Raw genomic sequence first — 13006 nt, 5'->3', positions numbered from 1 at the left:
CTTGGTGATCTGTGAGGGTTAAGACTTGTGTGTGCCTATTGTGGTTCTTTTTTTGGGTTGTGTCATTAGTTATTTTTTAAAGTACTTTTGGTGAGTGTCTATTGTATTGATTTTAATAAATAAAACGTGTGAATAAAGAAACAAATAATTTAAAATGATTTAAACCATTATGGTGCTATATGTAATATAGCACCTTGTGACCTGGTGACTTTATGTAATATGTAAAATATTGATAAGGCATTTCCCCCTGCGATTTGCTGTAGCCTGGGCATACTCGGTTGTAGTTGAGTTGTAAGAGCGTAGGTGCTGATGATGATGATGATGATGTAGAGGTGATTGTTTTTGGACTGGTGCTGTTGCTGTAACTATAGCTTCTCTGGTGGTTGGTTGCATTCGAATTCCGGCGGCACCACAATTCGAATTACCATTACCCAAAACAGATAGACCATTTTAGAAACCCAGGGTTTCTGAGTAGAACTAGACAAGTGCGAGACATTTCTAGACAACGCTCAAGATGAACTGGACAGTGGGTTGGTTGAACTGGACAATCGTCGCCCTTTCTCGACAGTGGTCAAGTTGAACTGAACAAACGCTAGGTTGAAATGGTTGATGAAACGGTTTGAAGCGTTACGTTGAAAAGTAACCGGTAAAGTACACGTATTTTGTAATTTCCAATTTTTAAAGTACACCAAATAAAACAGCACGCGAAAGTAACGTAAGAACATGCATTCAATTATAACTTTAAAATAAATCTCACAATACGTTGCGTTTTGAATGCGCTTAAATAAATAATTATACATTTTTTGTGCATCAGATTGAATATTTTGGTTTCTTTAAAGTATGCATGACAGCAGTTAAAAGTATTCGATCCAGTAGTTATAAACAGAAATGTCTTTTGCCATGTTCTGTCAAAAGATAAAATTTTAAATTGGTACTGAAAATATTTCATTTCTACCTCAAGTTTTATTAAGCAAGCCACACATACTGATCGCAATAATATGCGGTGTTAAAATATACGTACGTAATATACGTAGGGGGGCGGCCCGGTGGTATAGGCAACAGCGGGGCCGGTCTTCAAACGGCAGGACCGGGGTTCAAATCCCATCCGGACCGTCCCCCCGTAGTGAGGACTGACTTACCTCTCTACGTGGTATTCATAAGTCAATACGGCCAGGCCGTTCGTAAGAAAAAAAAAACTATCTATACATGAAATTTATAACTGACAACTACTCTTACTTTTAAGTACTACTATATTTTTAGCAGATATTTAAGTTGTTATAATTTTGTTGGATAAAGAGCATTTACTTATTTTATTTTATTTTTGTACATATGTGTAGCCTATTTCTACTTTCACTGTTAATTGCTTCTGCTTTAGAAAATATCCTTTCGCATGGTATCGATGTTGCCGGCATGTTGTAATTTTCTGGCAATAGAATAAAATGTAGGAAAACTATGAGACTCTTTCTCCCACCAAATCAGGGGACAGATATCAGATATCGTTCTAACTCATTAATGACGGCAGTTTTGGGATCAACGCAACCTTGAATTTGGCACACTTGATTAATAAACTCTCCAAATCAAGGTACCTTTACTGTCTCTCTTTCTTGCGTGTTGTGTCCAACAAGATTTTTTAAATTCTTGGATCAAACAACATTGCCTGTGTTACCGAGTTTGATTGCTGTATGGGCGCGAATGTTTCTAACAACCCTCTGATCAGTTCGGCCACTAGCTTACGAACTTCTTCCGTTTGAACATCTATTTGCAACGATCTAGTTTTTTCGAATAGAATATTAATTAGCAATCCCGTTTACAAAATGTGACCATTTTTTCAGCCAACATATTTTTGGTCGGCTCCTCAAAATGGGACAGTACGGTAGCAGCACTTTCTACTACAGGGTGTTCGAGATAAATTTGACAGTTTCTGAGGGAAAAGGAAAGGAATTTTTATCTAATTTATGTTAAATAAAAAAAAAATTCTACAAAGTTTAGCTTACCATGTTTGCCGCATTTTTTATTCGAAGTACCCCCCCCCCCCCTCCGCGTCGATGGCCGCCTGCACCCGCTTCCGGAACCGCGCACAAGCCCGTCTCTGGTCTCACAACCATGTCTCTGGGGATGGCCGCAAACACGGCCTTTATTCTGGCTACCAGCTCCGCTTTGGTATTGCAGGACGCCCTGTTGGTGTCCCGCTCAACTGTGCCCCACACAAAGTAATCCAAAGGATTAAGGTCAGGGGAGCTGGGTGGCCAAACGTCGGTGCTGGTGTATCTGTCGAAATTGGCAGCAGCAGGATCGAAAGTAGACCACCTATTAGGCTTAGATAATCAAAGTTATCTGGAAGTAGCTGACATTCCTCCTCCTTCTGCTTTAAGTAGCCTGCCTTAACGGGTATTACTGACGGTTTAGCATTCTCTAAACTAAACCTTTTTGTAAGCTTCCGAATATACTCAGATTGACTCAATTTGTACCCTTTCTCGCCTTTTTTTATTAGACCACCCAATTGGCAACTGGTACCAGTCTCTAAAAACGCTATTAATAAACTTACCAGTCTCTTAACGCTAATAATAATATTACCAGGTCTAAAAAAACAATATTGTTTTGGAAATAAATGCTCGAATCTTATCGAAACTACTCGTTTCATGCTCGAATCTGTCAAAAATATGAATGTGTGCGTGTGTAACGGTTTTTCAAGCATAATACGATGACATTTCGGCTTTGTATACATTTCATTTCATCTGCCTGGACTTGATTGTTAATACTACGATCAGGAAAATTCGCTGATAATCTATTAAAAAACTATTAAAACACATTTGAAATGTCCTCGATGCCAGTAAAAAGAAGCCGAAAAGTGATGAGCCGGGCAAACAAGAAACTAGCTGACTTATATTCGAAGTACCGTCGTCTGCAAAATCTGGATGCAGGAGCTCCGGGACTCGATATAAGTTTTGACTTTATTAAGTTATGTTTTTACTTTATTTCTTCCTTTTGAATTTAATTTTTTCTTATGGAATATTTTTGAGGATTGTGAACGGAACAATTAATACCCTGTGAGCATAGTGAGTTTTGTGTTGTGTGTGCTGAAGAAAATCATAAGAGGATTTTCCTCGCAAATTTTGTGACATGGCCAGGGGCGGAACAAGGTATTTAGAGGCCCATGACACAATGGATATTGGAGCCCAACACCATCCAGTAGCGGGGTTTGAACCACTTCCATCCTCGTCATCCGACGCCCTTTCATCCTCATATTCAAAAGTGCTGACCGGGAGAGGGTATGATATCCTTTCCCAAGAGGTTTCCTAGCCTGTGAGGCCCACTGATCGGCGAAGCTTCTCCCTACGGCTAAGTCCCACGTTTAAGTTTTAGTAGTTTTGGTAGTGGTGGTGCTCAAGGGAATATAGTTGTAGATGAATTAGATTAAAGTTATATCGTAGAAGAAGATGGTATATTTAGATAGTAGTGTTGAACCAGGTGATGATATTAACGATAGTGAAAATGATGACGACTCATAATTGCAAAAACCATTCAAATATTGGTGATTGCTTTAAGAGGCTGGGCAGTTGAGCATAACCAGCCTCATTCATCGATTAATGAAATTCTGGCTTTTTTCAGAAAATTGACCGAACTACCGCCGCCCAAGGACTCTCGAACTCTTTTAGAAACATCTACCACTATCGGACAGGTGATACAAGCCGTTCCAGGAGGAAATTTTAGGTACAAAGGAATAAATGTGTGAGAAATAATCTCGCAAATCACTGGTGAAATTATCGCGGTAAAATTTGTTGTAAGATGAAAAACACACACGCGTACAATTTGCTTCCCTGACGCCGTGCGCAGCGTTACCACACTACTCCATCCTTACTGGGCTGCAAACCGGTTATCCTTCCGGCTGGCCATAAGGTAGGTGCTATTTTATATTCCGTTATGATAACCCTTTGTACTATTTCTAGCGGTACCGGATGGGTCGTGAAACGTTTCGCGCGGGCCTGTAGCTGCTGTAGGTATTCTGGGTACCAACGCGACCAAATGGTCTGTACGTGCTTCTGAAGTACTTCGAACTCCTTCAACCGGTTAAACGCAACCTGTCTCCTATCAAATTGCGGTAGTGCTAGCATGTTCGACCCTACTAAAAAATTCCCTGGAGTGAGCGGTCCCATATCCGATGGATCACTCGAAAGCGGAATTAAAGGTCGTGTATTAAGACACTGTTCGACCTGTGCCAGCACCGTAATCATACCCTCCTGAGTGATGCTCGTGCTTCCCAACGTGCGTATAGGATGTTGTTTTGCCGACCGCACTGCCGCTTCCCACAGCCCTCCTAAGTGCGGCGCCCGTAGTGGAATGAATTTTCATTGAATCTTCTCGTTGGCGCACCAGTTGAATAACTCACGACGATCACGATCACTGCATTTCAGCATCTCATGGATGCGATGAAGCTCATGCGCGGCACCGTTGAAGGTGATCGCATTATCCGAATGCAGCTCCACTATCCTTCCTCTGCGTGCCATGAAACGCCATAATGCTGCCAAGAAAGCAGCGGTAGTGAGATCACTCACAAACTCGATGTGGACCGCTCTTGTTGCAAAACACACAAAGATTGCAACGTACGCTTTCGTTGGACTTCTGTTGCGCACCGTTGATTTCAGGAACACCGGACCACAATAATTGACACCACTCACAGCAAAAGACCTTGTTGGTGAAACCCTTGAAGTAGGAAGGTCAGCGACGGATTGCTGCACCAGAACGGGTTTGGCCTGGAAGCATCGAAGACACCGATGAAAGACAGCCTTTGCTAAATTGCGTCCACCGATGATCCAAAACCGCTGACGAAGTGTGGACAGCAATAATTCAATAATAAGTGTCTCTCGTGATATGACACTGCTAACAATAGTGCCAAATGATGTTTGGACGAGAAGAGTATAGGATGTTTGGCTGAATCTGTCATTTGTGCGTTGCGAAGCCGGCCACCAACACGCAGGATACCCGACGAATCGATGAATGGTGATAGCCACTTTAGCTTCGAGTTGCGCGATACGTCTCTACCATTCTTAATCTCGCGCAGCTCATCCGAAAATGATTCCTGCTGGGCTAGATAACACAACCGACGTTCAGCTTCAAGCAACTCACTTTTTGCCAATAGTGGAACTAACGTGATTATTTCCGGAATCGTGATTTGGGACTTGGTCGCTGGTGTGTGTGCTGTTTTGCTTGCCCTTAGACACTTGATGAATCGCAAGCAATACGCCATAGTTCGCCTGAGACGGTGGTAAGTGTGAATAACTCGCTGCTGTCATTGTTTATTGTTGACACAGCAACAACTCGTGGTGGAACAACTCGCTCTTCTTCTGATGTTACGATCTCTTCTCTTGCAGGTTCAGTCTCAGGCCAATCTTCTACCTTACTACTTAACCAATGTGGCCCGTGCCACCACCGATGACAAACCAGCAATTTGTCTGGAAGTAGACCTCGTGATACATCGTCTGCTAGGTTGTCTACGCCGGGCACATGTTTCCAGACCTTGATTCTTGTCTCCTCTTGAATCTGAGCCACCCTGTTTGCCACAAAAGGCTTCTAACGTCGTGATGAAGAGTTGAGCCAATTTAGAACGGTCATTGAGTCTATCCAAGCGAAAGCTTCGTACGTCCCGTTGAGGGACTGAATGACATTCCGGAACAGTTCTACTGCCAATCTTGCCGCATAAAGCTCGAATCTGGGATTGAGTTTGAGTTCGCCAGCGAAACAACCTTAGTTTTTGCTGCCACGAGTTGTACCGATGTTTCATTCTGCCGTTCTGCTCTGATGTAGCAACAAGCACCATATGCAACTTGTAAAGCATCCGTAAAAATATATAGCTGCACGCTTGTTGCTCCTCGCACCGACGTGTATCGCGGGATGCTTAGTTCACGAAGTGAGTGAAGCTTGGAATAGAACGCCGTCCATTCCCGTTGGAGGTGTGATGCTAGCTCACTATCCCAATCCCACGATTTCCCGTTTGCCTTCAACGACCACAACTGTTGCATGAAAAACTTAGCAATGATGATGGTTGGGCTAAGCAAACCAAGTGGATCGAAGATCTTGGCAATGTATGATAGAGTTATTCGCTTCGTCATCACCGTCGTAGCAGTTGGTAGCCCAATTCGAAAACGAAGCATATCAGTTGCTGGTTCCCAGACGAGCCCCAGGGTAGATACGAATTGGGGATCTTGCCATTCGTGCGTGGGAAGAACTGTCAAATCTTCTGATGGGATGTCCTTCAGTGCTTCCGGTACGATGGATCCCCACTTTTTAAACGAAAAACCAGCTGATTTGAGCATCTCTGAATTCTGTGTCCGGATTTCAACTGCATCCATGATGTATTCTGTTCCGGTTAACAAATCATCCACGTAGAAGTCATGCAGTACTGGGCTCACTGCTTGAGGGTATTGTGCCTTGTGATCGTGAGCTATTTGTTGCAAGGTCCGAGTTGCCAAAAACGGTGTAGATGCGGTGCCGTAGGTTACTGTTAGCAACTGGAAGGTCTGAATTGGATCGGTAGGGGTTGCTCGGTATCGAATGCGCAGGTACCTTCCGTCGCTGTGGTCGTGGAGAATTTGGTGGTACATTTTCTCCACATCTGCAGAAAGTGCGATTGCATGTGATTGGAAGCGTACTATGATGGTCGTCTTGGATCACCGGCCCAACGAAATTTGGATTGAAATTAAACGGTAAACGAACGACATACCTTCCCGATGTGTTGCGAACGGTCGTTGACACGTAGTGCCTTTCGCAAGCATCCTCTTCAACCGATAGCACATTATCCTCGACTATGATTTTTTTTTTTATTCATAAAGGACGGCCAGGCCGTATTGCTTAAAAATAAGATACTCGTTTCATCTTTGCTGGGAGATATTTCCTTCTCTGAGCTGTGAAAGGGCACCATATCCCGGGTGTGCTCGGTTGTTCCGTTGCGTATATTCCGTCATCCAAATCCAAAGTAGTGTTCATAGCGAGGGTCTTATCGTGTGAGGGCACCTTATTCCGGGGTGTGTGTGGGCGTTTCCATGCTCGTAGTCCTGATGGTAGCGGGGGTCTTGATCGTTTTCCATTTCGAAGGTTCCTTGATTGTGTCCGATCATGAAGTCTCGTTAGTGTCCTTCTTCATTCCGTCGCTGGTTTGTCCTTCCATAGCATAGGCCGATGCAACTTTTCCATATGGTACCCAACCCTTCACGCATCGTACTCATTCATACATTCATTCATTCATTCATTCATCTGTCATCATTCATACAAGCGAGGTACAACACGTATAAGACAGACAAACAGTGGGAGTAGTGGGGGGAAGGGGATCATACTAATAATCCGTTAGCACGGCAGAAGAGAAATATTACTTTCAGGTAGACCTCGTCGCAGTCTCCCAGCAGGTCCCGAATTGGAGTATTTGGCAACTTTCCAATGCCCCGGACTGCGTCCAACAAGGCGGGTCGAGCAGCCTCGTATTCCACACAACACCATAGAAGATGATCTATGTCGTGGTATCCGAGGCCGCACCCACATACTTTGGAGTCGACCTATCCTATACGCTGGAGATGCGCGCCCCAAAGCGAAATGATTAGACCTAAGCCTAGACATCATTCGAATGAACGCACGATCACCTGAGATGCTGTAAAACCTTCAAGACTTCAAGGACACTTGGGGAGTGATCGAATATAGAAACCTCCCGAGCTCATCGGTGTCCCACAAACTCTGCCACCGAGCCATGCAGAGAGACTGTGGGGCACGCATGTACTCGTGAGGTAAGATAAGCCTGTCGAAAAAGGACCTTCCGAAGCACCCTTTTTGGCCATTTGGTCTGCCTTTTCATTGCCGTAGATACCGCAATGTGCAGGCAGCCAAACAAGAGATAACCGGAATGATTTCTCAAACAAAGAGCTTAAAATCTTTAATATTTCTTTTACGAAGTAGTCCGGGCCTTAATAGCCTTCACAGATTTGAATGCTTCGATAGCGCTTAAACTGTCGGAGAATATAAAATATACGTCTGGAGGACAAGCACTTATAATCAACAAGGTATAAAAGATTGCGTCGAGCTCCGCTACATATATCGAGCATGGCTGGCGTAGTTGGAAATATGCTTCGGATACAATGTTATATACGCCAAAACCGATGCCCTGCTCTGATGAGGATCCGTCAGTATAAAAATGGTTGCTGTTACAATAGCCATACTTTTCCATAAATATGCTGGGAATTGCTGTCCTGCGAAGACTATCGGGGATAGACTTAGTTTGCCCTCTCAACGAGGTGTCTACTGTAAACCGGTAACTGCAGGACCCTGGTAAGCTGGCACGATTTAAATTAGCTCGAGTGCTAGGGTGTACCTGTAAGAAAGTAAAATCATGAAGGGTTTTCATGATTTTACATTTAGAACCTATCTCATGCAGTGTTCGAAAGTTCTCGATTATCAATGGGTTTGATACTTTAGAGCGAGAAGGCGAAGCGAGAGTAGCTCAAAACGGAGCGGAAGCGGCATCACTCCACACATCACTTCGGGCGACATCGTATGGGTTGATTTCATACAACCCAATGCGATTCTAAGACAACGGTACTGGATACGTTCAAGACGGATCAGATGCGACTTGGATGCCCAATGGAAGCATATGCATCCATATTCCAAGACGGACAGTATCGTTGTCTTATTTCGCTTAAGGATATCTGATGGGTGTGCACCCCACCAGAATCGTGTAATTGTTCTGAGAAAGTTGATTCTTCTGGTGCATTTTTTAACGAGATAGTCAATATGTGCCCTGCACACATTCTTGCTATCGAACCAAACGCCTAGGTATCGAAAAGATCTGGCAATGGATATCTTTTTGTTATACATATGTATATCAGTATGGGGGTTTATCAAGTTTATTTATTTATTTATTTATAATTAATAATGACGGTCCAGTGCCGTATTGTCAACACCGCTTGTGTTGAGTAAATTTTATAATCATCTTGATAAGGCATTTCCTCCTTATTCTTTGCCTTATCCCGGGCATACTCGGTTAGGGTTTATCAAGTTATTGCGTCTATTATTCTCTGTGTCGTAGAAAAACGAGAAAATGAGCATTTCTATTTTCTCGGGCGAAAACTCGATACCTAGGATTCTGGCCTACACTTCTAGGTTGTCCAGAGTGGTTTGCAAAGGTCGACTATGGTTTCGTTCTGCCAGAACCGCTGCATGATATCTTCCAATGGAATGTCGTTTGTTGCGAGATGGCACAGTCGCGGACCAGGTGATGAATTGTAAATGTTTCCGGTAAAAATCCAATGGAAATGAGTTTCCACCAGCCAAGGTCTTCCCACGCCGAGAGAGCGTTTGTGACCAGTGTGAAGCTCCCAGAAAAAATCGCCTCCAATGACGATATCGATTTGACAAGGGATGTAGAAGGTGCTATCAGCTAATGCTACATTCGGCATTTTCCATGATGAGATGTCCGTCGGTGAAGTAGGGATGTTAGCTGATGACTTGTCCAACACCGAGAATGCCATATCCGTAGCAAAGGGTTAAGTCTTTCAACGAACTGTTGCGACGATCGAACATTTTACTTGCTGCACCGCATTTCCGATGCCCTATACAACGATATTGACCTTGTTGCGGTTGGTCTACAGCATCCGAGCACATTCTTCCTAGATGAAATTCGACGTGGACCCCCGAATCGAGTAAGGCCCTTGCTTCGATTGCATTACCGTAATCATCGTGAATTACGATTTGGGCCATCTCCAGAAACACCTATTTTTTTTTATTGTCGCCCAAATGTGCTGTCATGGCAACCGCTATAGCTGGAGTGTGATACAGAAGTGCATGATGACGCTGACGACACGTTCGACACGAGTACTCAGACTTGCATGCTCTGACCTGATGAGTGCCACTTAAACAGTTCCAACACAAGTGATTCGCTGTGACGACATCTCGTCGCTGCTGGACATCCTTCGCGATGAAAACCGGACAGTTGCGTAAACAATGTTCGTCGGTGCAAGCTAATGGACACTTTGGTTGTCGAGAATGATGAGAATTGATGACATGAGCCGTGTTTGATGTTGCTGCATTTGCGATGAATCTCTTTTGCACTGGCTGACGATGAATGCCGGCCACCTTTCGTCCATTATCACCTTGCTCACACTTAAAATCGTTGGTCGATTTCAGGATCTGGATCCGATCCTGCACAAAGGCGATCACATCACAATATTTGTCCTTAGTGAAGTGCACGGAATGTTTTTCCCAAGCCATCAATGTTTCTCGATCCAGCTTCATCAACAGTAGTGCAGAAAGTGGTGCGTCCCACGCTTCGACCGGTTCATTCAGTTTCACTAACCCGCGGACAAAACGAGTGAATTCGTCCACTAAGTGCGTAAGCTTGTCGCCGCACATCGATTGTACTCCCGGAAAGTAGTGCTATTTCTGATAATATTCACGAATCAACAGACGTGAATTGTCGTACCGCTTTAGAAGTGCCGCCCACGTAACTGAATAGTTATCCGATGTTAAAGGGGTGTGCTCGAATGGTAGAGCGGCGTCACCCTTCAACGATGAAAAGAGGTATTGTAATTTGGCGATGGAGGGTAATTCTGCAGACGCGTAGATCATGGCTACGAAGCGATCTCTGAAGGAAATCTATTTTGTATGGTCTCCATCAAACGTTGGCAGCTCGATCTTTGGTAGGCGTAGGTTCGGAGCGTTTGGCCGACCAAAAGCCAGCGTAGAGGAAACCAACCCCGTTGTGTCGTTCAGCGTACCTTCATCCTTAAACTGGTTTTCTCGCAGGAATGATTTCAACTTCCGGCAACGATCCTCGATCTCACTTCGCTCCGTTAGGTACGTTTCGCATCTTGCGTCGGTTTCATCTAACTCTTCGAGTTTTTCGATTGTGTTGAAGAACCCTGGCCTGTGCCTTTCCAAATCTTCCAAAGGTTCCGGATTCTGCCTTGCACAATCAGGCACAAATTCAATCTGGAACCGTTCCAGCGTCTTGAGCCCTTCCACTGCTACTCTCTTCTTGATTTGCAATGCCTTGATTTTCTTGTCCATTGTAAATTACACTTTAGCACCTTGTGAGTACTGCTTTTTATTTCTGATCGTCATCGGAACTACACTTGGATTTTATATCGCGCGAGTTGGTCTGATCACTTGGACGTACCGAGAACGAATGAATTTTTATCCGGTGTGCCACCGAACGTCTAACGTCTGATGTCTGACGTTGCCTGCCTCACAACGGTTGCTGGTAACGGTCATTTAACCGCTAACCCGAGGTCGCTAATACACCTTGTAATTTCACACGAAATAAACGAACAAACGAACGCGATGGCGCGAAATTTGAACGATGACGCGTAACAGATAGTTGCACTTGAACGCGGGGTGAACTAGCGATGGCGCGAAGCGTCACGTAAAAACTGTACTTTCCCGAAAGATCCGAAATCCACCCTTGATAGCAGGATGATGAAGAGCCTACACTTGCTTTTACCACGATCCGGTTCGAAGGACCAAAAATGTGAGAAATATTCTCGAAAATCACTGGTGAAATTATCGCATTAATATCGTTACATTATTTATGTTCGTCATTGTTCGAAATTTTAAATTCATGAAATATGCGTAACTAAAAACTAGCAGTAATTCTCACAATAGGGTATAAGCTCAACGGTTACCTTCAGTAAGTATTTATAATATTTTAATAATTTAATTGATATTACATTTTGCTAATAAAAAATTGTTTTTAAATTTAAATTTCTATTAAGTAGCATATGTATTACAAATTTAATATGTTTTTTAACCATCCATTTTAGGTCAACTGATATGAAAACAGAACAATTGTCACTTCAGCTTCCCGTAGATGGGCTTCCCCTTCATAAAGGTGAACCAATGCAGCTTTGGCCCATCTTAATGAAAGTTGATGAGTTGACTACTGCTCGAATTATGATGATCGGGATGTTTGTGGACCAGCCAAACCAGCCAATTTAGAAGTGTTTTTCAGGTCGTTGGTATAGGGGGCTAAAGCGATCGATCAAAGAGGATTGCGCATCGTAGACAATGTACTGCAATTAAAGATTTGCACTATTATTGCAGATGCAATATTGAATTCATTAAAAGTTATGTTATACCGTTGGATGCATCTTGACACTACGCATTTTTTGTAGAACGTTGCAACTCGATCCGAGGACTCCTTGCCTAGTTATTGCGGAAAAACTAGTTTTTTCCTAGTTTAGATTTTGAGTTTTCTTGCTCAAAATCCGTAGAAAATCACTGCTAACTCATTCAGTTTTGATCCCATCCTGGAAAATGTTATACCGTTGGATGCATCTTGACACTATGCATTTTTTGTAGTACATCCTTCTAGTACTCCTGCCGACGCTGCATTTCTACCGAGGGAATGTCCGGGATATTATCAATCATGGCGGTCACCATTAGAGGAATTGCCAAATTTCGACATGGTAGAAGATGCACCAACGAGTGATCGCCTGCATGCATGCGATTTGGGGGTGACTCCTCGAGATCTATTACTTATTATTGAATATAAGTTCAATAATTTACCTAAATTATCTATTCGAGGGAAACTACGGATTACAAAATTCCTTACCAACGTACAACTTCCCTCTGAGATCCATCGCAAACTCAGAGGGTTGAATATTTTCGTTTTTAGAAGGGTGTTGAATTTCGTTCAAACCTGCACTACGTCAGTCCAGTGCTGATGGGGGAGTTTTTAAGCGACAACGTTCATAATCTCCAACACATAGCCCAGAATGTTACGTCCCGCTAAACTGCTTTTCTTCGTACTGCTTTAAAAATCACCTGCAGTTGATTAAACGATCAGTACGATCAAGGTTTCGGTGTGGTGTTCAAGTAGCAGCACGCTCAGAAGAAAGATCTGGTCTTGAAGTGGCAAGTGCTACCACAAATCGTCGCTATCCACACACACAAATGGTAGAAGCATTTTTTTGGCTTCTGATTTTGTTTTACGTCCATTACCAAGAGACGAATGGTTTCTTACGAAGGGTAA

General features: G+C 43.4%; 1 pseudogene; it reads left to right on the top strand.

Annotated features, from left to right (window-relative positions):
• Positions 1-2815: 2815 nt before the first annotated feature.
• Positions 2816-12146, top strand: LOC126560737 (uncharacterized; annotated as a pseudogene).
• Positions 12147-13006: the final 860 nt, after the last annotated feature.

The sequence above is a fragment of the Anopheles maculipalpis genome, chromosome 3RL (assembly GCF_943734695.1).
Source record: "Anopheles maculipalpis chromosome 3RL, idAnoMacuDA_375_x, whole genome shotgun sequence".
NCBI classification, from domain to species: Eukaryota; Metazoa; Arthropoda; class Insecta; order Diptera; family Culicidae; genus Anopheles; species Anopheles maculipalpis.
Note: the sequence above shows the minus strand (reverse complement) of the source record. Positions and strands in the feature narration are given on the sequence as shown.